This window comes from Tursiops truncatus, chromosome 6 (genome assembly GCF_011762595.2).
Source record: "Tursiops truncatus isolate mTurTru1 chromosome 6, mTurTru1.mat.Y, whole genome shotgun sequence".
NCBI lineage: Eukaryota > Metazoa > Chordata > Mammalia > Artiodactyla > Delphinidae > Tursiops > Tursiops truncatus.
In genome coordinates, this window is record NC_047039.1 from 81704483 (window position 1) to 81729047 (window position 24565).

Sequence of the window (24565 nt, forward strand, 5' to 3'; positions counted from 1 at the left end):
GTTCTCTCTGTGCACAGATGGGCAGATGGAGGCCCAGGGAGGGAGAGAGACTGTCCAAGGTCACACAGCCAGAATCACAGACCAGGAGCACACAGTGCCACAGGTTCTCAGCTGAGGCTGCTCTGATGGGGGCTGGGGAGTAGGGGATGGCTCTAAAGAGCTGGGCTCCCTCTGTGGCCTTCCTTGAATTCCTAGAGAAAGCAGTAAGCCCCCGGGGATTATGTCCGTACTAATGGTCTGTGACAAAGACAGTAGGATAAGCAGCTTGCTCTGCAGACTAAACAAGGTGCAAGAAGCCAAGTCAAACAAAAGCTGAGGTTTTGTGTTGGCCTGGCTGATGGGCTAGAAGCAGCCTAGACTCTCGGCGGGCCAGGCCTTGTGCCACTGCCCAGAATCTCCTCTGGTGCTCTTTTCCCCCTTTGCCACTGAGGGCTGGACAGAAGTATGTCCACAACACATGACTGCCCCTGTTTGTAGCATAGAATGTGCTTTTATGACATTGCCCCCAAGATGAGGAAACTGAGGGTCAGAGAGAGGAAGGAAGATAGTGTCCCGAGGCACACAGCAAGTCAGGCAGAAAGTTGGGACCCAAGACCTCCTGACTCCCCGCGCCATCATGGCCGCCCAAATTCTTCCTTTAATTAGTGCTGAGTGACAAATGAACACTGGAACAGAGGGAAATGCAATTTTCTAATTTCTCTCCAAAGTGTTGCCCTACGTGATATCTCATAAGAGTCCACAGCACAGGCTTCAAGGGCAGAGAAGCCTGGATTCAAGTCCTGCTTCCACATTTTTCTAGCCCCATGGCTTCGGCAAATTACTTCACCACTCTGAGCCTCAGTTTGCTCTGGAAAACAGGAGAAACTACAGTACCTCCCTCACAGACTTGTTGGGATGATTAAATGAGTTAATGGATGTAAAGCATTTTGCTCCGTGCTTAGCATACAGTAAGCACCTAATTACTGCTATTGCTATTAGCAGCTCTTGCACCCACCTGCTGGATGGCCCGAGGCAGGGCCCTCACTCTCAGCCTCCATACTCCTCTCTCTCAAATGAGCTGTCACAAAGATTTCTTCTCACTCCAGGGCTCTGTGGTCTCTACCACCAGCCTTTTCAACCCAAATGAAACTGTAGACTCCAGAAGCAGTGAAGTGGGCTGGGAGCCTCTGTTACCTTCTAGGCCAGGCTGCTTGCCCTGCCCCCAGCTCCACACACCTGCTCCAGGATGTTCTGGGTGTGAGTCCCCTCAGCAAGCAGTCTGTCCCTCCCCAGAGCTGGTGTTGAGTCAATTCTGTGCTGTTCCAAAGGTTTGCATGTGATGGCCAATCAGGAGACCATAGGCTTTGAAAAGCTGGGGAGAACTTGGAGATTAGAGCTGAGGAAGAGGGTCAGGAAGATTTCGGGGCTAGCTGGGAGAGCAACATGTCCCTCTGTCCTGGCAGTGCTGCCCTAAGGGTCTAGGGAGTCAAATCCTCCCTGCCTTGTTTCTGGTAAAAAATAGCTAAAGACGCTCCTACCTCCAGGGACTCAGAAGTCGGTCTCAATCGACTCCCTCAGCAAGGGTCAAAGGGACCCTCTCCACAGTCCTAATTGTGCAGGGATTGTTCTAGTTGTTTCTGAACGCAGCTTCCTTTCTACATTCTAGAACTCACTTCTGCAAAATGAGAATGGTTTGACTCCAGGCCTGGGGCCATTTCTCACTCCTTCCCTCCTGGTTCCCAACAGGAACAAGAAGAGATCTGCCTCATGCGGATTAACGTGATATGTTCTCTAGCAGGTAAGGAGGTGGCGTGAGGAGATTACCTACCTCTCCCAACTTACCTGTCTGTGTGTCAAGTTTAAGCCCCTGGAGGGTTTGTGTAACACTGTTAGGAATCTTAAAAAGTAGAGACCCTGTTTGTCGGATTACAGGGTGTGGAGACATTCTCACCTTCTACACTGAGGCTTCAGACGGCTACCAACCCCACTCAGTCCTGCCAGTTGCTGAGCCCTGCTTTGCATAGAAGCCATTTATTCCAGTCTGTTAAAAATGAGTCACATCCCAGGAACCCCTTATCTTTGGGACACATTCTGCCATTGACCAGTTTGGAGTCAAAGCAATGTTTCCAGACACAAATGTAGTTGGGAAAGTGCTGGGCTGCGTTAAAGGCTCTGCTTCTCTAGGTGCTTCTGTGTGACCTTAGTCAGGTCATTTCCCCTCTGAGCTTCCATTTCTTAACCTGTTTCCAAAACATAACAACCTCCAGCCACATCTGTTGTTCATGATTAGGTGAAAGAGCTTTCTGAAATGTATATTGTGGCATAAATTTGACATTTATCATTGTCAAATCTCATAATAGTTATTTGACTCTTTATGTTATATGTATAATTTTGATAAAAATAAAAACTTTTAAAAATGACGTGTTGATAGCTGTTTTACAGTTTAGTTGAAATATTTGGGAATCATTAGAGAAAAGTACATAGAAAACTAATCAAAGCAATTATTAACTCCAGTATTTTACTTGGCTTAGCATTAAACAACATTTACATAGTTATATCAATACTTGTGAAAACACTGAATACTGACTGAACCAAACACTGTGATAGTATAGTAAGAGCATAAAGACAGGGAAATTTAGAGAAGGTTAGTTAAGATTTCCTTAAAATAGGAAATCAATAGATAATGTTTAAAATTGATAAATCAAGAAATAACAGTATAAGCATATCAATTGCAAATGCAGATATAAGTAGCAGAAGAAACAGCTAATGGAGTGTAAAGTGGTTGGAGGGGGCAGCCCTGGGGAATGAGAAAGGATGAGGAAGAGAGTTATTTTCATTATAATAAGACTTTAGTATTATTTTACTTTTCAAGTTATATGCATATATTCTTAGATTAAAATTAATAAAAAAAATAAAAATAGAGGAAAGTGACAGGTACAAGGAGGCTAATTTTGGTTCCAGATAAGGAAGAACTTCCTAATATCTAGAGCTATCGAAAACTGGAACCTCTGCAGATAGTGAATTCCCTGTCATCATAAGTTTTTAAACAGAAACTATATGTCCATCTGTCAGAAACAAGGTAGAGAATTCTAGCTTTGGCTGGGCTTTGCTAAGTAAGCTTAGGGATCACTTTCAATTCTAAGATCTCTTCTAATTCTATGCATCTGTGGAAGCTGGGATGTTCTTGTCATTTATCTCATAACTAATTCATTTATCTGTGCATTTAATAAGCATTTGCTTAGTACCTATTTTGTTTCTGGTGCTGCACCAGGTCCTGGGTTGAGGATAGGGGAACCAAGATAGATATGACATAGTGCCTGCCAACAAGAATCACTGAAAATCAGTCCTGGAAATTCCTCAGCATTTGTCTGATCCAACCCCTCATTATACAGAGAAGGAAACTGAGGCCCAGAGAGAGGGAGACACTTGCACAATGTCACACAGCATTAGTGGCAGAGTCAGGCTCACATCTAGACCTCTTGATTCCTGTGCTAGTAATCTTTTCCTCACAATCCTGCTTCTGAAGAGCACTTCTTCAAAAATAGTTCTAACAAAAATGAAGTTGATTCTTCATGGTATTTTACTAATCTCATTCATGTAAACACATCATCATTGTGCAATGAATCTTATTATTATTTTAATTATAGCAAGGTTTGACTTCCTGGATATCTACTTCAGAAAGGCATGCAGTGAGCTTTCTGGAGACACCCAGTGAAAGTTCACTGAACCCAAACCTCCAAGTCATTCACCAGAGAGATCTAAAACAACAGAAATAAAACTAACTGACATTGCTTTGTCTCACCATCTTGTGACATGCGTGAGAATTCTCAGGTAGAGAGTTACCACCTGTGTCATTGGTAAAATCCCAAATCATTTCGTGGAGTTTGTTATTATTCCAACAGCTATGAGAGCCAACATTTGCATGTACCAACATCTCCTTACAGTATCACTTCCTGGATCCTTTTTGCTTGATTTAGTAGTCCTGTCTTTGCCACTTTGAAAAAAGTCCCACATCTCACTGAATTTCAGTTTTCCCTATCTGTTTTGTTTGTTTGTTTGTTTGGGTTGTTTGTTTGTTTGTTTTTAGTAATAGTCACCACGGGTATTAGACAAGACTTGTGTTTCTCAACCAGGGACAATTTTGTCCCAACCCCTAGTGGACATCTGGTAATGTCTGGAGACATTTTTGGTTGCCACAGGTGGGGTGGAGTGATACTGGCATCTAGTGAGGTAGAATCCAGGGCTGCTGCTAAACATCCTATACCTGCACAGAGCAGCCCCTCCCAACACAATGATCTGGTCCAAAGTGTCAGTACTGCTACTGTTGAGAAACCCTGTAGACTCTTTGGCTGCAAGGGACAGGAACCCAAGTCCAACTTGCTTTAGTAAAAGAAGAAAAAGGAAAAAAACAAAAACAGGGTGGTTATTGGAAGAATATTATCATTGTTTTTAAAAAATGAAAAGAGCTAAAAAAAACTTCAGGATGGATACACCTTGGAGATTAGTGTAATTCAGCTCCCATCTGGACTACCTCTCCTGTCTGTCTTCCTTCTGTTCTCATTCTTTCCATGTGACACAGGCCTAGCCACCCTAGTTTTGAGCTCATATCCTCACAGCCTCACAACCAGCAAGGAAAAGGTCCTTTTCTTTCCTAGATCCACTGTCACAAATCCCAGGGAAGGATTCTGATTGGCCAAGCTTGGGTCACATCCTCATCACTTGAACCAACGACTAAGGCCAGAAAGGGTGAAGTACTATATACAATGATTGACCTAGTCTGGGCCAGCGCCTACCCCTGTGGCCAGAGGGATGAAATCTGTTTTCTGAAGTGGAGGAAGTAGGTTCTAGATAGAGAAAAACAATAGACACTACAGCATGGAATAATCAAGAGGGTGCTGGACTAAGAGTCAAACATCTGGATGCTATTCTTGGCTTGCCTCTAACTTGCTGTGTGATCTTGGACAAGTCCCTTTCCCTCTCTGGGCCCCAGTTTCTTACCTGTACAATGAAAAAATAGACCAGAAGTCAAAGATATCTCCCACCTCTAACATTTGATAACTTTTGATTGGTTAAGTATTATTCATGTTCCCAACAATGTTGACATTTGAAAATACTTGCTAAACCCATCTAGCTTTTAGATTGCTGGTTCCAGGATATAATATAGTCTAGAAATATCTAATTTTTTTTCAAATTTAGTTTAGTTATCTGGTCTTTTCCAACTTCTTAATGATTATGAAAACAGCATCGACTAAAATGCTTTAGCACCTATTCATATTTCCAAAATGGTCCGTGTACTTCTCAATTCTTTCATAATATTCAACCCTTATAGGAAAAATTTGTAGACCCACAAGAACCACTTACACATTGCTTTTTCTTTTAAAAGAATTACTAGTGATTAAGAAAGATTAAATATATGAATAAAATCTACTTTCAACTTGGTATATTAATTTTATGTTAATCCTTATTTTGAAATGCATGTAGTCAAAAGAAATAGATGGTGTTGGGAAATCTCCAACAATATGGAAGATAAGGCAAAGATTTCAATATCACCAACCACTCATTCACTCAACAAATAGTTTCTGAGTACCTACTATGTTCTGGACACTATTCAATGATCTGCCCCTGTGTAACTTACATTCTAATGGATGCAGTTACATTTTAGTAATTGAAGAAGGATGTTTTGAATTCTAGCCCATCATCAACGAGATGAAGTCCATACCTCTCAGTCCCTTGCCAACCCCTCCAGCTCCAAGAGAACTCCCACTCACATCCTACACCTCACCAAACAAAACTTCCAGATTGCTACCTTCGAAATTCACCAGTTTCAGGATTTCCCCGGTGGCGCAGTAGTTAAGAATCCACCTGCCAATGCAGGGGACACGGGTTCAATCCCTGGTCCAGGAAGATCCCATATACCGCGGAACAACTAAGCCCATGTGCCACAACTACTGAGCCTACGCTCTAGAGCCTGCGAGCCACAACTACTGAAGCCTGCGTGCCTAGAGCCTGTGCTCCGCAACAAGAGAAGCCACCGCAATGAGAAACTCGTGCACCGCAACAAAGAGTAGCCCCCACTTGCCACAACTAGAGAAAGCCCATGCACAGCAACAAAGACCCAATGCAGCCAAAAATAAAAATTAATTAATTAATTAAAAAAAATTTTATAAAAGAGTAGCCCCCACTCGCCATAACAAGAGAAAGCCCATGCTCAGCAACGAAGACCCAGCAAAGCCAAAATAAAACCTCACCAGTTCCCGCACACCTCTTCTACTTGGAACCCTCTTGCCTTCTCCACATGAGTATAACTGCCTTTGGGAAACCTCCTTGTATGGTTCTTTCTTCCTACCCCACAGATTTAGTCCTGCCCTACTCTGTGTCCCCCAACCTCATACACATGTCTATCACTTAACACCTCTCATTTTATGTCAGAATTATTTTTTATGTCTTTGCTTCTCTCACTGGAATACAGAGTTCTCTACGGAAAGGAAAGGTTCTTATTTACCTGAGGACTTTCGGGGCTTGACAATCCACACACACACACACACGCACACACACATGTGCACATGCATGTGCCTCAGACCTGCTCTTCCTCCTCTATTCCCCTTCTCAGTGAGTGACACCCCCACCCTCCTAGTTGTTCAGGCTAGAAACCTGGGCATCATCCTCAATGAATCCCTTTCTCTAACCTCCCACATCCAACCAAGGTTCATCATGTTTACCTACCTCCTTACATACCCTCACCTCTGGATGAATCAGTTACTTCCCTTGGCCTAGATCAAACTTGCCCTATCCCTCATAGCCTGGGTAGCTTGTTATGCAGGGTTTGCTTTAATCTTGACCTCCTCTAGGAAGCCTACCTTAATTCTTGTCCCTCCAAGCTGGGCTGAGTGTCTGTTCTCTAGGTAGTTTAGGTCTCCCGTGCTTCCTAGTTTATATGGCAATTCTTCTCTCCTAGTAGACTATACACTCCAAGAGGGTGGGTTCTTGTTTATGACTGCATCCCCAGCTTCTAGCCTATTTCCTGAGATGTGATAAGTTACCACTAATTACTTTTTAAGTAAATGCAGGAACAAACTCATTTGGAGTCAGAAAGCCTGGATTCCACTCAGATCTGCCATTAACTAGTTGGGTCACTATGCACAAAAATTCACTGAGCCTCAATGTTCTCATCTGTGAAATGGCCATAATAATTCCCCCCAGTCTACCTCCAGGGTTGAATGCAAAAAGCATATAAGATAATAAATGTGAAAGCTGTTTATAACCTCTGGGTTGTTTTACACATGTAAGGAGTTACTTCTAAATGTTTTGGGTTGTGTTTGGTTTTGGTTTTTATATTTTCTCTGATTATTTTAAATATAATTATGTATTGCTCCTACTTGTGAATTTCCTGTAGGTGCAGAATCCAAGAACTATGTTGCTGCTACTCATCTCTGAGAAGATTAGAAGTGTTTTGATTTTTTTTAATGTTTAAGAGAATATTTTTGATACAAATTGTACTGGAGGCACTATTGGAAATAATCTAAATTTCACTTAAGCAACTAATACCAAATTGATACAAATTAAACAAATTAACTTTTTATAAGTATTGATATAAAGGGAAAGAACTGACAACTTAGAACAAAATAGGAAAAGAAAATATACAAAGCAAACTTAACTTCAGTTTTACACTTATTAAATTAGCAAAAAACATTTTTTTAAATAGCCTTTGCTCTTCTCATTTGGTTGATCTTAATTAATTTATTTTTAATAAATTTATTTATTTTATTTATTTATTATTTTTGGCTGTGTTGGGTCTTCGTTGCTGTGCGCGGGCTTTCTCTAGTTGTGGCGAGAGGGGGCTACTCTTCGCTGTGGTGCACGGGCTTCTCATTGCTTCTCTTGTTGCGGAGCATGGGCTCTAGGCACGTGGGCTTCAGTAGTTGTGGCTCGTGGGCTCTAGAGTGCAGGCTCAGTAGTTGTGGTGTAAGGGCTTAGTTGCTCCGTGGCATGTGGGATCTTCCCAGACCAGGGCTCAAGCCCATGTCCCCTGCATTGGCAGGCAGATTCTTAACCACTGCGCCACCAGGGAAGTCCCAGAAAAAACATTTTTAAATGGTAACTCTCAATGCACATACACTGCTGTTGGAATGTAAATTGTTCACTTCTCTGAAAAGCAAATTGATAAAATATATTGAGAGCCAAAAAATAATTCTACTCTTGGAAAGCTATCTTAAGGGAAGAATTAACAGAATAAAAAAGTTTTGTGCACTAAAACATATAGATTACTCACAAATAATCAAAAAGTGCCAGCAACTACGACAATGGAGAAATGGTTTGGTAAAGCATGCTGCGTCCATGGGATGAAGTATTCTATACAATTTAAAGCAATCATTATGGATGCATGGCCAGGGTGCTCTTAGTCCTGCCCACAAAACTCCTGTGAGTCCTGTTGGATGGTTTCTTCATGATCAGGGGAGGGCCAAACTCTCAGAACAGATCCTTGCTCAAGTCTTCAAGCACTCAAGGCCAAGTTCTCCAAGATGTTCCCAATGAAAGTGTTCAGCTTAAGCCATAGCCTACAATAATACTGGCAGTGGATTTGCAGGAGGTAGCAATGGGCATACTAACATTTCAGTAGCTTGGTAACTTACTGTTGACTCTGCTCACAATGAGGCTGTTCACATTCTGCTGGCCTTGAAGGAGACTATGGACACCTGGAGCAAGGTTGTGTCTCCTGCAGCCAGCTCCTAACCAAAATTAAGAGGATGGCCAGGGACTTCCCTGGTGGCGCAGTGGTTAAGAATCCTCCTGCCAATGCAGGGGACACGGGTTCGATCCCTGGTCCGGGAAGATCCCACATGCCATGGAGCAACTAAGCCCACGCACCACAACTACTGAGCCTGCACTCTACAGCCCGTGAGCCACAACTACTGAGGCTCGTGCGCTGCAACTACTGAGCCAACACGCCACAACTACTGAAGCCTGCGTGCTCTAGTGTGCACGTGCCGCAACTACTGAGCCCACGTGCTGCAACTACTGAAGTCCACATGCCTAGAGCCCGTGCTCCGCAACAAGACAAACCACCGCAATAAGAAGCCCGCACACCGCAATGAAGAGTAGCCCCCGCTCGCTGCAACTAGAGAAAGCCTGTGCACAGCAACGAAGATCCGATGCAGCCAAAAAAAGAGGATGGCCAGACTCCCTGGGGAGAAGGAGTCAAGTGCATTCAAAAAGGCAGGGGGCGCTCTGACTCTGGGCTCCCTGTAATTGTAAGAGGGTCCCATGAACTGTGCCTCATGGTATTCATGTGCTTGTGTAGTACCCTCTTCTTGAACCTGGACTGGTCCTGGTACTCAACTGTAACTAGAGAACACAGCAGAAGTGAAGCTGCATGCCTTCTGAAGCTAGGTCAGGAAAAGCTTTCAAGCTTTTGTCTGGAACACTCTCTGAAAGCCATGGGCCTCGTGACTGCCATCCTAGAGAAGCCACATTTAGGCACTCTGGTTGACAATACCAGCAAAGCTCAGCCTTTCAGCCATTCGTAGTAAGGCACCACACGTCCTCCAGACCAGCCCATCCATGAGCTAAATCCCCCCCAGGTGACTTCAGTCGGTATTGTACGGAGCAGACGAATCAATCAGCTAATCTTGGACCAAATTCCTGACCCGTGAAATTATGGGACACAATTAAATGGTTGTTGTTTAAGCCACTAAGTTCTAGGGTAATTAATACACTATAGTACATAAGCAGCACATCACATTTGGAGGACGCTTGAGAATAAACTCATAATTCCAGAAATAGGTAACAATAAAGAATCAAGTATTTATCTTGCCTTCCCTTTATGAACTGTACTTCAGAGTAACCAAATAGTTGATGAGATCAAGCTCTTCTTTATAAATAATTATAACTAATAAATGATGAGGGAATATCAGAATTAGAATATCACCATTTGAAATTATGAAATAATAACGATCATCAATGACTGCAAAAATCATTAGGCAAAACCCCAGCAAGGAACGGTATAACAGATTAGGCTGAAAACACCTCAACCCAACGATCAATATCTTCTTACTAAGCCATGAAGAGAGAAAACCAGACTTTACGTGCCTCCTGATATGAGGCAACAAGAAGTATATGGCGCCAACTCTGAAGGTTTCTTGTCCCCAAATCAAATCTGAGCCTGGTAACACTTCTAGATTTCATCCCAAGGGCCAGAGGAACATGTTACATGATCCCCTGAGGGTGTAATCCACAAAGTCAAAAACATGGAAAACTCTACGGGACAAACAACCAAGTTTCTTCAAAGTATAATTTTTTTTTAAATAGAGGAAGAAGGGGACCCTATTGATTAAAAGAAACTTAGGAGATACATCAACCAAATCCAAACGTGTAGACTACCTCTGGATTCTGGTGTACACACACATATATACACATATATACACACATATATATATGTATTTGAACATTTAATACATTTGAAATATATATATTACTGTATATATAACTGACTGGATATTAGATGATATTAAGAAGTCATTTTTAATTTTTAGGTGTGATAGGTTACTACAGATAATTTTTTTAAAAGCCTTTATCTTTTAGAGATAAAAGATACATCTATTCCAATGCATACGGGATTTTTGTTCAAAAGAATCCAGTGGTAAGGGGGTAGGAGTGAATAGGGTATAAATGAAGCAAGACTCGCCATATATTGATATTTTAAAGTTAGGTGATGGGGAAATGAAGGTTATATTTATATAAAACTAAATATCTTTAGTTTTATATATAATTTAAATTTTCACTTAAAAAAACTTTAAAACAAATAGCTCTAGCCAAAAAAAGTGTTTCCAGTGATGCATCTCTGAGTGGTCTGAGAGCAAGAGAGACAAGTCTTTACCTCCTCCCTCTCGCCAAATCCCCCTGCACTTACAGGACTAGAAACCTAACTGAAGTCACATTTTGAGGAAGCATAATGGAAGGGAGTTTGGAGAGGGAATGAAGTCATTAAGGAGGATTATACTGTCACCACTCACACAATGGGGATGGCTGCTTTTAATGCTTTAAACAAGTCTTACTTCATACCAGAGCTTCGACTCAAGAAGGCGTCACCATGGGAAGTGGATCCTGCCCAGGAGATCAAATCTTTCTTCCTGGCTGAGTCTTTGAGTGCAAGCTCCTGCTCTGCATAGCAAGAGAACAGAGGAGATTCTTAGAATGCACTTGAAATTCTCTTTTCCTCTTCATGGTGTCCTTGCAGCCAGGGGTCTTGGAAAGCTCAGGAATGAAGGTGCCTCATAAAGTGGCCTTCCTGCCTCTGAGGGGCTGGGGCACCAGGTCAAGTTTCTGCCTTTCTGGGGGTCTCTACTTCTTGCACATTCAATGAGATGCAGTACAGCATAGAGTCAGCCAGCCTCTGGACACAGATGGTTCTGCAAGTCACCAGCTGTGCAACATTCACCTCATGGCATCCCTGAAAGTAAGATACGTCACCAGTAGCTCTACTGGAGCCATCCACAAAAATTCAGCCAGAGTTCTAACTCTTACTGCATCTGCTCAGACTGGCACCATCTGATCAGGAAATACAACCTAAATATGTGCCACCAGTGTTTCCGTCAGTCCATGAAGGATACAGGCTTCATCAAGTTGGACTAAGTGATCTTCCCTGAATGGATTATATAAGACATCTACCGGACAAAACAAAGAAAAAAAGTACAAAGAAAAAAAGTCTTAATCTTAAAAAACAAAAAAAGTAGGGATGATAACTTCCAGCTCACATTGTTGTTGAAAGGATAAAATCAGGTAATGTATGTGAAGTGCTCAGCATGGATCCTAGCACTGAGTTAGCTCTCAATAAAAGGATATTACTATTATTTACCTCTCCATAAAATGTGGATTGGATCAAAAGATCCTTAAGCTTCCGCCTAATTCCAGTGTTTGAGGATTCATTCATTTATGCAACAAGCATTTATTGCCAAGCCCTACACCAGGTGCTGGTGCTGTAAGATGGAGACACCTGACATGGGAGTTGGAGGCTAAAGTCAGCATATAAGGCAAAAACTCTGCATACTCAAAATTGTTATTGGAAACTCTTCCACCATCAACTGACCTCCCAAGCATTTGCTCCCCCATTCAGAGGTGCTGTCAGAGGTGCTGCCCGTGGGAGGAGCAGCATGGAGTGATGGTGGCTGAGGGATCTTTCAGGACATGGCATCTTGTCTCCTCCCAGGCCCCAGAACATGAAAGCCTTAAACTTTCCTCCATTCAGAGCAAAGCTGTGTTCCCTCCTTTGCTTTTGAGCCTTCAGCCCCAGTGCTGGATGAGAAAATGGAGGGCAGCCTCAGGGGTCACCTTCCATCAAGCTCAGGGTCGCCATGAGATGGTCATCGCCCAATTGACCAGGAGCATGCTGTCCCACTGAAACGTATCAAGCACCTTCCATGAGCAAGGTGTGCTGAGCACTGGCAGGAGTGGAGTAAGCCAAAGGTGGCTCCCCCAGGACTGTACAGATGCAGAGCCCAGCCACAGTAAAGCAGGGTCAATAGGGCCACAGGAAGGCCCAGAGATGGGCTATGGGGACCTAGGGGACAGAAAGAGTAACCTCACCCTCCTGGGTGGTGATACTGAACCTGACCCTTGGAGAACAGAGAAGACCTGGGGGCAAAACACTGGGGAGAGGGTGCCCTGGGATGAGGAGACAGCAAGAGGCAAAGCTGGAGGCAGGGTTGATGGGCTGTGTCTGAGTAACAGCATGTAGACCATATGTTTGGTTGAAGAGGAAGGTGAGGCTGGAGAGTCAACAGGGCCAGGTGGCAAAGGCCATAAGGTCAGGCCAAGCGGAGTGGGCTTGGTTGTGTAGGCAGTAAAAAGCCAAAGGCCTGGAGCTGGGCTTTGGAGCGAGAGGACCCGCCTGGGGTGAAACTCTCCTCCCAGTACCTGCCCACACCCTCTCATAGGACAGTGCACAGCATCCTCCCAGGTTCGGAAAGCCCCAACTACAAACCCTTCTGCCCCAAGATCAAGCCTTTCCATAGTGGCTTCAGCAGCAACTTTAGGGTCAAGAGAGGCAACCCCTTAGGTTTCTCTATACAACTGCCCTTCATTATGGAGAAACCACACCAAGATGGGGTGGGAGTGGTGGAGGAGATGAAGGCTAAACCTAAGAAGAAGGGCTACTGACAAAGTGGCAGACTAAATAACCTGAAAGCTCCCTGCTACAAAACACCTAGAAATGCTGAGTAATATTTGTTTTAGTCATTTGAAATATATCGGAAATGTCACGGGAAAGTAAGGGTATTTCCAAGATCAAAACAAAGGGAGAGGGACTTCCCTGGTGGTGCAGTGGTTGGAAGTCTGCCTGCCAGTGCAGAGGACACAGGTTCGAACCCTGGTCTGGGAAGATCCCACATGCCATGGAGCAACTAAGCCCGTACACCACTAATATTGAGCCTGCGCTCTAGAGCCCGTGCTCTGCAACAAGAGAAGGCACCGCAATGAGAAGCCTGCACTCTGCAACGAAGACCCAATGCAGCCAAAAATAAAAATTAATTAATTAGGGCTTCCCTGGTGGCGCAGTGGTTGAGAGTCTGCCTGCCGATGCAGGGGACACGGGTTTGTGCCCCGGTCCGGGGGGATCCCACATGCCGCGGAGCGGCTGGGCCCGTGAGCCATGGCTGCTGAGCCTGCGTGTCCGGAGCCTGTGCTCCGCAATGGGAGGGGCCACAACAGTGAGAAGCCCGCATACCGCAAAAAAAAAAAAATTAATTAATTTTTTAAAAAAACAAAGAGAGAGCTGAAAACCAGAGCAGGAAGAGGGCTTCAGTCTTACAGAGGAGCTGTCAGGGAAGCAGTGGAACTAGGGGCTTGCCTTCCAAGCATGTGGGAAGATTGGTAAGAATTGCACTAGAAGGGTCCTTGGGAGTCTCACTCTGTGTGTGCTTCTAAGTCCCTGGCTGCTCTCTGCTTACAATGCTTGGAAAAGCCTGAAATGTTCTCTCTAGAGAGACAACTGGTATGGTGGAAAGAACCCATGATGTGGCTCTGCCTCTATCCTCCGACGTTCCTTCTTCCCTTCTCTAAGCCTCAATTGTATCATCTTTTAAATGGAAATGATGCTGCCACAACTGGCCTCACAGGGTTACTGGGAAAATGCACTCATTCATTCAACAAACCTGTATTGAACAGGGAGTGTGACAAGTGCTGGGATATGGAGCGAACAGGATAAAATCCCTGCCTTCAAGCAATTCACATTTAACAACTGAACAAAGAGGACAGAAAACAATATGGAAACAAATTTGTAGAGATAGGCAAGGTAGAGAGGACAGAGCTCTACCCAGGCTTGGCCAGGAAGGTTGGCAGGCTCTAGGGGAGGTGTTGTCCGAGCTGAATCATGAAGGATGAGTAGGAGTTGCTCACAAGAAGGTACAAAGGGCATTCCAGGCATGAAGACAGCCCAGTGTGGCATGAAGAGGGAACCACACATGGCACAGTGTTGCTGAGTGATAAAGTACAGCCACGGGGGTTGAGAGAAAAGGGCTAATAGAGACACAGCTCACATGGCTGGAAGACAAGGCCTTGAACAGGCACAAATAATAACACTTACGTGAATTCCAGAGAAACTTCTTCCTCCTTGAAATAATTCAATCCTCTTCCCACACCCATGACACCTGAGGCAATCGTCAGAGCAAGAGTCAGCCTACTCCTCTGAGTTAGCCTGGGTTCCTAGAAAGCAGAGCATGAGTCAGGGGCTTACGAGCTATTCTTTTATTAGAGATCAGGAGTGAGGGATAAGGGGAGTGAAGCAGGAAGGAAGGAGGGCCAATACAAGCATGTGCTATGGAGAAGGCTACCGCTAGATGCACCTCATTATTCAATTTCATGGAAATGTCCCCATGCAATCTGCACCTCAGGTAGAGTGACCAACTGTCCTGGTTTTCACAGGTCTGAGGGATTTCCCAGGACGTGGGACTTTCAGTGCTAAAACTGCAACAGTTCCAGGCAAACCAGGATGAGTTGGTCACCCCACTCTCAGGACTGTCTTCAGTGGCTGGGTTTTCTCCTATGGAGTGTTAATTTCCCCCGTATTTCTGGGTTGTGCACGTATGGGCATCAAATTGACAGGAAGGTCAATGGGGAAACCTCAGGGAGGGAGGAGAGAGACATGTAACATGGGCCTGAGTGAGATACTACCAGGATGAGCCTGTATGAAATAAGCATCCACAGAAAGTTGGTGACTGTAGCAGCCACTGGAATAAAAGATAGTGAGGCCAAGAGGATCTGAAGTGGGGCATCCTTCACCCCTAATTCAGAGACATTAGTCCTGGGCAATCTCCTATCTTCAATGTGTGAGCTCTCAGCACGTGACAATCAGCTTGGTGCCTTGGTGTCCTATCCCACGTCCATCGTGAATAGAACAGATAAGTACTTTTAAATTACAAAAATCCTTTTTTTTTTTTTTGGCCGTGCCACACAGCTTGCGGGATCTTAGTTCCCCAACCAGGGCCCCCCTGCAGTGCAAGCGCAGAATCCTAACCACTGGACCTCCAGGGAATTCTCCAAAAATCCTATGTATCAACTAAGAATGAAGAGGAAATGTATCTCCAGACTGTAAGGGATTACAGGTCTTCACTAGGTGGACATCTTTAATAGATATGAAAACACACATGACGAAAAGTCGCAAGAGTATCTAATCCAGAAAGCAATGGGGATGAAACATTAACCAGAGTTGCTTTCAATCCAGATCTCTCGCCAATTAAGCACAGAGTTCAGAACTGCTCTCCTAATTCCATTTGAAGCCACTGAGTGTTCTTGCCATAGTACTCCAGTGCCTCCTCAGCATATTGACAGTAGCTAAAGCCACAGGAGTGGATGGGATTGCCCAAAGCAAGTCTGTAGATTGACAAGACCTGTAAGACAAGAATGGATCCTGAAGAACATAACATTTAAGGAAAGGACAGAAGAAGAGGTGCTCACAAAGGAGACAAGTAAGAGCAGCAACAGGAAAGTTCATTGTTGTGTGTACCAAAGTAGTAGTACCAAAAGGAAAGACTCCTCAGCTGTCCAATGCAGCAAAGAGGTTGAGTCAAATAAGGACTGAAAAGTTTCTGATGGCTATTAGGGTTTCTTGGTATCCTTAGGGAAATCTAGGGTGGGGGCAGGAGGCAGAGTACAGTGGGTCAAGGAGTGAATAGGCAGTGATGAAGTAGAAATGGTGATTTTAGACCACTCTTTGAAGAAATTGGGTAAGACTGGTCAACAAGTTGAAAGGCAAATACAGGAAAGAAAGGAGATAATTGTTGCAACAAGGCCCTGAAGACAGCTGGAGGGAACAGATGAGGTCCAGAGCATAGGTGGACATATTGGCCTTGAAAAGAATGAAGGACACTCTGAGGATGAGATAGAGGGAGTGATGCTGGATTTGAGGGTAGGTAAGTGGGAAGACAGGGATGGTCACACCTGATGGTCTTAATTTCTCCATGAAGTAGGGCACACACAGAGGGTGTGGGAAACTAAAAATGGGGTGTGAATAAAGGTTGAAGAAAGTGGAAGAATGGGTAAAAAGATTAACAAGTGGCACTAAGAGCCTGGCTGAGACTGAAGACCTTGAACTTGCTGCTATATGTGTTCATTAATTCATTCATTCATTCACCCATTTTGGAGCACATCAATGACTGTTGGTTCCCACTACAAGCAGTACTCAATGACTTAGTTTTGGTCATACAGATACATGTCAGAGTCTCACAAAGCTCAGGGCTCCAAGCTGTGATCAAGGATCATGACTCCATCACGGCAACACCTACTGAGTGATCTCATCTTCCATCACAGTTTCTACTACTAGGTGGACGCTGATGACCTTCAAATCTCTGACCCCAGACCAAACCTGTCCCTGGGCTTTAGACCAACACATACCCAACAGATACCTCAATCTCAACATATCCAAATCCATACCATCTTCACCCCCAAACCTGCTCCAACAGGAGAGTGGATCTCCGCCGTCTGTGCACATGAGGATGTCAGGTTACCTTTTCAATGTCTACTTCCTTGCTTGGTTCTAAAAATACCATCTCCAAATGCTTCCCTTTGATGTCAGGAGTCATGACTTTCTGGGGCTATGCCTGGCCCTGCCCACTTGAAGGCTCAAAAGAAATGTTTATAAGGTTACTTCTAGGCTCCCCCACCAGCCTGCACAGTCACACCATGACTTGCTACAGGGCACTCCAAATGACCAACACTCAGCACTGAAGATTCCTCCTGATATAGCCCAGCCACCAGCTCAGGGATCCTACCAAAGAACTAATGTCAATACTTGAGATCAGGGAACAGAACAAACAGATCTAAACTCATATCATCACCTTATCTTCGCCAACAGGGTCCAACCTCCCAAAGCCAAGCTTCAGACACTCTACTACTGTAAAGCAAATTAGACCACAGATCAACTGGAACAACAGATGGATTTCATCCTCTCTGCCAGCTCAGGTGGATTAATGATGGCCACCTGAAGTTACAAAGGACTGTAGAACCTCCAGCAGGCTCATCAGGAAAAAGCTGATGATGGACTGGTCATGTCTGCCACTGGGACAGGCGTGAGATGGGGAAGTAACACCAGTTATAGGAGAACTTCACATGTGAAAAGGCCTCATTAGACTACAAGCCTCATACTAGACCACAATAAAAGTCTTCCAAGTCTTAATACTGGTTATGGAGCACATGATTGTTTTACGTTAGCATGTTTATTCATTTATTCTTTTGTTCATTTAGAGATATTTATCGAATGTCTATTTTGTACCAGATATTGACCTAAGCACTAGGAATACAGCTGTGAATAAGACAAACAAGATTCCTGCTCTCACAGGGCTCTCATCCCAGCAGGATGTGTAACAAATAAGAAACTGTCAGGCAGATGTAAGAGCTATGCAGATAATTAAGGCAGGATGATGTGACTCAGATTATCTGGATGACTCCTTTTGCCTGGGCATCAGGGAAAGCTGTAGAACGATATGGAGTTAAGAGAGTTCTAGGCAGAGGGAACAGCTAGTACAAAAGCCCTAAGTCAGGAAATTATTTGTGTTCAAAGGATGGAAAGAAGGCAGTGTAACTAATGAGGAAGAGCCTGGTTCAAAAAGACACTGGAGAAGTAAACAGGAGCTAAGATCACATGGAGTTTTGTAGGCCAGGATAAGGAGTTTAGACTTTATTCTTGGTGTTTTGAAAAACCATTTAAGGATTTTAAGCAGAAGAGTTGGCATAATCTGATTTATATTTTTAAAGAAACACTCTGGCTGCTGAGTGGAAAATAGAGAGCAGGGGTACAGGACAGAGGCAGGGACACCAGTTAAGAGGCCACTGCAGTAATGCATGTGATAGTTGATGTTGGCTGGGATGAAGGTGGTAATAGTGATGATGAGGAAAAGTTTCAAATTCTTGATTAGTTCTAGAGGGACATGCAACAGGACTTGTGTATAAGAGGTGAGAAAATCAAGAAATCAAAAATATATCTAAGGGGGCTTCCCTGGTGGCACAGCGGTTGAGAGTCCGCCTGCCGATGCAGGGGACACGGGTTCGTGCCCCGGTCCGGGAAGATCCCACATGCCGCGGAGCGGCTGGGCCCGTGAGCCGTGGCTGCTGAGCCTGCGCAACCAGAGCCTGTGCTCCGCAACATGAGAGGCCACAACAGTGAGAGGCCCACGTACCGCAAAAAAAAAAAAAAAAAAAAAAAAATATATATATATATGGGACTTCCCTAGTGGTCCAGTGGTTAAGAATCTGCCTTCCAATGCAAAGGACATGGGTTTGATCCCTGGTCAGGGAACTAAGATGCCACATGTCTCGGGGCAACTAAGACCATGCACCACAACTACTGAGCTCACGTGCTCTGGAGCCCGCTCACTGCAACTAGGGAGCCTGCGCGCCGCAACAAAAGATCCTGCATGCCGCAACTAAGACCTGACACAGCCAAATTAATTAATTAATTAAAAAATATATATATATATATATAAGGTTTCAGGCCTGATAACCTGTATGAACAAATATTATTTACTGGAATAGGAAATGCTAAGAAAAGAACAGGCTTGAAGTTGGGAGGAACCAAAATTTTGATTTGGGACAAGTCTGACACACCTATTAGACATCCAAGTGAAGGTACTCAATATAAGGCTGGATGTTTCTAAGTCAAGTTCCAAGAGGCAGACAGAGCTGGAGACTGAGTCTGGGGAGACATGGCTATACAGAGAGTATTCAAAGTTTTGGACCAGAGGAGATCACCAACGGAGAAGAAGTAGCTAAAGAAGAGGACTATGGCCAAAACTTTGAGCACTCTGACATGTGGAAGTCAAGCAGTAAATGAGGCCATCAGCTAGACAGACCACAAAGGAGCAGCCAAAAGCATGTGATATTCCAGTAACCAAGTGAAGAAAGCAGTTCAAGAAGGGAGTGTCTACTGAGTGAAGTGCTGCTGAGAGATCAAGTAAGGACAGAGAAGTGACCACTGGAGGTTATAGGTGACCTCATCAAAAACAGTCTCAGTGGACTGAGAGAAAAGAAGCCCAATCACAGAGGGCTGAGCAGAAATAGGAGGTGAGGAAGAAGAGACAGGAGACAAGTCCGTGAGAAAGGCTGCTTTGAAGGACAGCAGGGAGACAGGCCATCAGCTGAAGGAAGACATGGGGTAAAGGAAAGGCTCTGCAGACGGTGGAGATGATGGAATAGGTATGCATTTTGTTGGGAATGACCTGAGTTAAGAGAAAGAAACTGGGGATGCAGCAGAGATGGGAGAACTGTAGCAGAGACAGGAGAATTGGAAAAACAAGAGACCAGAGGATTCAGCTCCCAAGTAAAAGGAGTATCTTTTGGTAAAAGTAGGGACACTTCATCCATAGCAATACGAAGGCAGGCAGGAAAGAGAAACACAAATTCAGACGGATTAAGAGGTGTGGTGGTGGGGTTTCCCTGGTGGCGCAGTGGTTGAGAATCCGCCTGCCAATGCAGGGGACACGGGTTCGAGCCCTGGTCTGGGAGGATCCCACATGCCGTGGAGCGGCTGGACCCGTGAGCCACAACTACTGAGCCTGCGTGTCTGGAGCCCGTGCTCTGCAACAGAAGAGGCCACGACAGTGAGAGGCCCACGCACCGCGAGGAAGAGTGGCCCCTGCTCGCCACAACTAGAGAAAGCCCTCGCACAGAAACGAAGACCCAACACAGCAAAAATAAATTAATTAATTAATTAATTAATTTAAAAAAGAGGTGTTGTGGGAAGATAAGGGTGTTCCTTTGTAACTGCTTCCTATTTTATCAATGAAATAGGAGATGAGGTCATCAGATGAAGACGGGGTGTGTGTGTGTGTGTGTGTGTGTGTGTGTGTGTGTGTGTGTGTGTGTGGAATGGATGGCCCCTCCTGAGAGGCCCTCCCAATGAGTGGGGGAAGGAAGCAGGTAAAGATGTGAAATAACTATCTTTGGGAATAGGAAGTAAACACCTAGAGAAGAGTGGTAGGATTGCTGAACAGGACTGGGTGCTCATTGGGGATTCGTTGTCATGAATTTAAAGTGAGACCAGTTGGTCTGGGTATGTTTTCTCCTATGCTTGAGTTCAGGTATGTGGTAGGAAGATATGTAGGCTTTAAGCAGAGGGCAAATATGAAGGAAGAAGAGTGGAATAAGGGAATTAAGAGTGTTTGAAAAGACTAGTTACGACAATGAACCACAGAAATAAGTGCTGGTTAAGGAAGAAAGTGAGCACAGGAGGGAAATGACAGATGATAAAAAAGTAGGAGGAGCAGTGTATTAGAAGTCTTGATGAGACAGCATAGAAACATTACCCTCTGGGAGCTGGAATGAGAGGAGGTGGTGGTCAGAGAGTGGGATGCCTAGGTTTTGGGTGATGATATGGTCATGGGTGTGACAAAGGAATGGGTGGCTGGGGTGGGACAGATCAAGGGAGGAGATGACCAAAGAAAGGCATGGAACTGAGAGGCCAACATGTTAGATGTCTCATCCATATGGATGCTGAAGTCACCAGGAACGGTGTCAGGAAAAAGGACAGACAGGAAGACAGTGTGTCAGTGCTAAAGACACTAGTGAATGAGGGTAAAGAATGGGTTCATGTGAACTTCAAGGGAGTAGAGTTTTGAAGGAAAAGAGAACTGCATTTAGAATTAACAACAGAAAGCAAGGAGACTCTACCTAATCCACCACACTTACCTCACCTATCCCACCTACTTCACCTCCAGGCCCTCAGGTACCCAGTGGTTAAAAGGAAAAACATCCTTCACTTGAAAGGGTTACAGAAGAAAGAGTGTCATCGGCAGACACCCAGCTTTCATTTGGTACAGAAACGGAAGTGAACACTCAAAGAAGAGCTTGAGGATATTGGGGAGAGTGTAACTGACGGCCATGAGTTCCCAAACCCCAGAGGAAGAGTGTGGGAGTGCCAGAAAAGGTAGGAAATCGAGTCAGATTAGAGACTGTTCAGAGTACCATGGGGATTAGGGTCCCATTGCCCTGAAGAGCTGGAGATGACTGAGGTTAAACGGTGTTCGAGGCATCTTGGGGCTAATCTTGAGGGTCTCCTACGGAAAGGCAGATTTGATATAGAAAGAACATGGCTGGTGGGCAACAATTCTCTTCTGCCCCAGCACGTGGGGCAGAAACCACAAAGTGAGCCCCTGGGGGATTGTCCTCTTAAGTGGCTGGTGCTGGAGTTCTCTGTGAAGGCTTCTGGGGAGGGGCCATCTGCCCTGAAGCTGGATCCTTAGGGCCAACTTTTCTCTCGGGTGGTGCAGTGCTATGGAGATCTGGAGCACAAGGTCCACAGTCTGTCACTTTGCTCCTGGGTAGTGCAGCACTGTGGTGGACAGTTTCATCTAGAGGTAGGGTTACCAGATAAAATCCAGGACTCACAGTTACATTTGAATGTCAGATAAATGATGAATACTTTTTTAGTATAAATATATCCCAGATATTGCACGGGACATACTTAATACTAAAAAATTATACTCTATCCCTGACGACTGCCACATTATGTCAGTGCTTGTATTAGGCAGGGTTTTCCAGAGATCTACAGGGTGAGTCAGCAAGCTGGAGACGAAGGAGAGCCAAATGGTTTAGTTCCAGTCCAAGTCCCAAGGCCTAAGAACCAAGAGTGTTGATGGTATAGTTCTGGTTCAAAGGCTGACAGGCTAGAGATCCAGAAAAAAAGCCAATGTTCCAGTTCAAAGACAGTCAGACAGGAAGAATTCTCTCTTGCTCAGGAAAGGGTCAGCCTTTTTACCCTAGGCAAGCCTTTAAGTGACTGGATGAGGTCCACCCACGTTAGGAATGGCGATCTCCTCTACTCAATCAATTTAAGTGTTAATCTCAATAAAAAACACCCTCATAGAAACACCAGAATAATGTTTAACCAAATATCTGGGCACCCCCTGGTCCTGTCAGGTTGACACATAAATTTAACCATCACAGTGCCCATGTTCGCACTTTTATGATGGAATTGGAATCAGGCAGTAATATTTTAATTATAATAGTTAATGAGAAAAGCAAGGCAGACCTAATCTCAAGGTGTTAACTGAAGATGAACTATCACAGGCCTGTAAGAAGCAAGCTTACAGAGGTTCAAATGGAGAAAGGTTGTGGGAGAATTAAGTCATCTCACACACACAGTAGTATAAGCATGATGGATTCAAAAGAACCTTCCCCTTAAAAGGTCAGCCCCAGAGTAGCGTTGCTAATAACTGTTTAGTGTCAGCAAGAAAAAAAAAAATCCAACACATTAAATGCCATTAGTCTGGATTTGATGGGTTTTGTAGTATTATATTTAATTTGTAGATTTGTTTTGGTTTTATTATTTATAGGGAGGTTATACCTAGTTTTATATCTGTACATATTAAAATTACATTAAACTAAAATACATTTAAGTCAATACTGGGGAATCCATGAGATTTTTGTCCTTTTAAATGGGTCCATTAGACTATTATCCTTAATTTAAGAAATATTTATATATAATTTAAATGTATTTCAGGCCCTTTTTCAGGGGATTTATGTTCTGGAGCATTTCATTTGTAAAATTCATTAAACTAGATATTACTAGAGGATTTTTTTTTAATAACAAATGTTAAAAGTGTGTACTATATGCTACATTGGATTTGGAAAATGTACATCGTATCTCCTCTCTGACATACACAAAGCATTTTAGTAAATAAAAGGCTCTGAGAAATCCAACAGAAAAAGATATCAAATGTTGTTTCACTCTGTTTCCCAAGCTTATCTGTGCTAAGAATACCTCTACCACAGCAACTATTAATATCCTGAGGAACAGCTTTCTTTGAAAAACACTCCTCTATACTACTACCTAGAATAAGAATACTTATTCAACATTTTTGGGCCAAGGACCTCTCTAGCAGAGCCTATGGACATCTTAGAATGATGTATTTCAGTGTATAAAATATAAAGGATTACAACAGAAACTAATTATACTGAAATACAATTTTCAAAATAATTTTAAAACAAATGGGAGTACCTGAAGGAGAGAAGAAGAGGAAGGGACAGAAAAAAAAATATTTAAAGAAATAACGGCCAAGGACCACATACTGAATGATTCCATTTATATGAAATGTCTAAAATAAGCAAATCCATAGAGATAAAAAATAGATTAGTAGTGGGGGTGGGGTGGGGGGAGGTTGGAAGGTGAAAGCTAAAAGGAACAGAGTTTCTCTTTGGGATAATGAAAATGCTCTGAAACGGATTGTGGTGATGAATGTGCATCAACCACATAGATAATAATATACATTTAATCGTATGCTTTAAATAGCTTAATTATATGTTATACAAACTATATCTCAATAAATCTGTTTGAAAAAGAATGGCCCAAAATTTTCCAATTATATTGAAAACTCTAAATATACAGATCCATGAGGCCAAGTGAATTCCAAACAGAAGGAACATGAAGAAAACTGCACCAAGGCATATCATAATCAACTTGCTCAAGACAAATGACATAGAGAAAACCTTGAAAGTACTCTGAGAAAGAGACACATTATATACAGTGGAAGACAAAGATGATGGCAGATTTGTTGTTGGAAGCAATGCAAGCTAGGAAAGAGCACAGCAAAATCTTTAACATCTGAAAGAAAGCACTAGCAACCCAGAATTCTACATGCAGTGAAATTATCTTTCAAAAACAAAGGACACACAATAAGATGCCACTTCACACCCATTAGGATGGCTATTATCCAAAAAAAATGGAAAATAAATGTTTGCAAGGAAATTAGAACCCTGATGCCTCACTGGTGGGAATGTAAAATGATACAGCCACTGTGGAAAACTGTTTGGTGGTTCCTCAAAAAATTTAACGTAAAATTACCATGTGATCTAGTAGTTCCGCTCCCACATATATACCTAAAACAACTGAAAATACATGCTCAAACAAACACCTATACACAGTACCTAGGGTCAACAAAAATGTATTATACACTTAAAAATTTGTTAAAAAGGTAAATCTCAAGTGTTCTTACCACAATAAAATTTTTTAAATGTTCATAGCAGCACTATTCATAATACCCCAAAAGTAGAAAAAAACTCAAATGTCCATGAACTGACGAATGGGTAAATAAAATGTGGTATACAC

General features: G+C 43.5%; 1 protein-coding gene and 2 pseudogenes across 3 annotated transcripts in view; 1 reads left to right on the forward strand and 2 right to left on the reverse strand.

The window, feature by feature from the left end:
* Window positions 1–24565, reverse strand: part of TRMO (tRNA methyltransferase O) — a 226826-nt gene that overhangs the window by 99333 nt on the left and 102928 nt on the right. The window contains exons 10-11 of one of the 3 annotated variants that reach the window (XM_073806323.1): window positions 14555–14673; window positions 11031–11136 (exon numbers count right to left, since the gene is read on the reverse strand). The exons of 1 other annotated variant lie outside the window; for it this stretch is intronic. The gene's annotated coding sequence lies outside the window, so the exon portion shown is untranslated. The remainder of the gene's footprint in view (window positions 1–11030; window positions 11137–14554; window positions 14674–24565) is intronic. One more of the 3 variants, XM_073806322.1, reaches the window with a different exon arrangement.
* LOC141278992 (nucleophosmin pseudogene) overlaps window positions 1–24565 on the reverse strand; it is a 206643-nt pseudogene that overhangs the window by 99333 nt on the left and 82745 nt on the right.
* On the forward strand, window positions 10998–11607 carry LOC109552352 (small ribosomal subunit protein uS14-like; annotated as a pseudogene).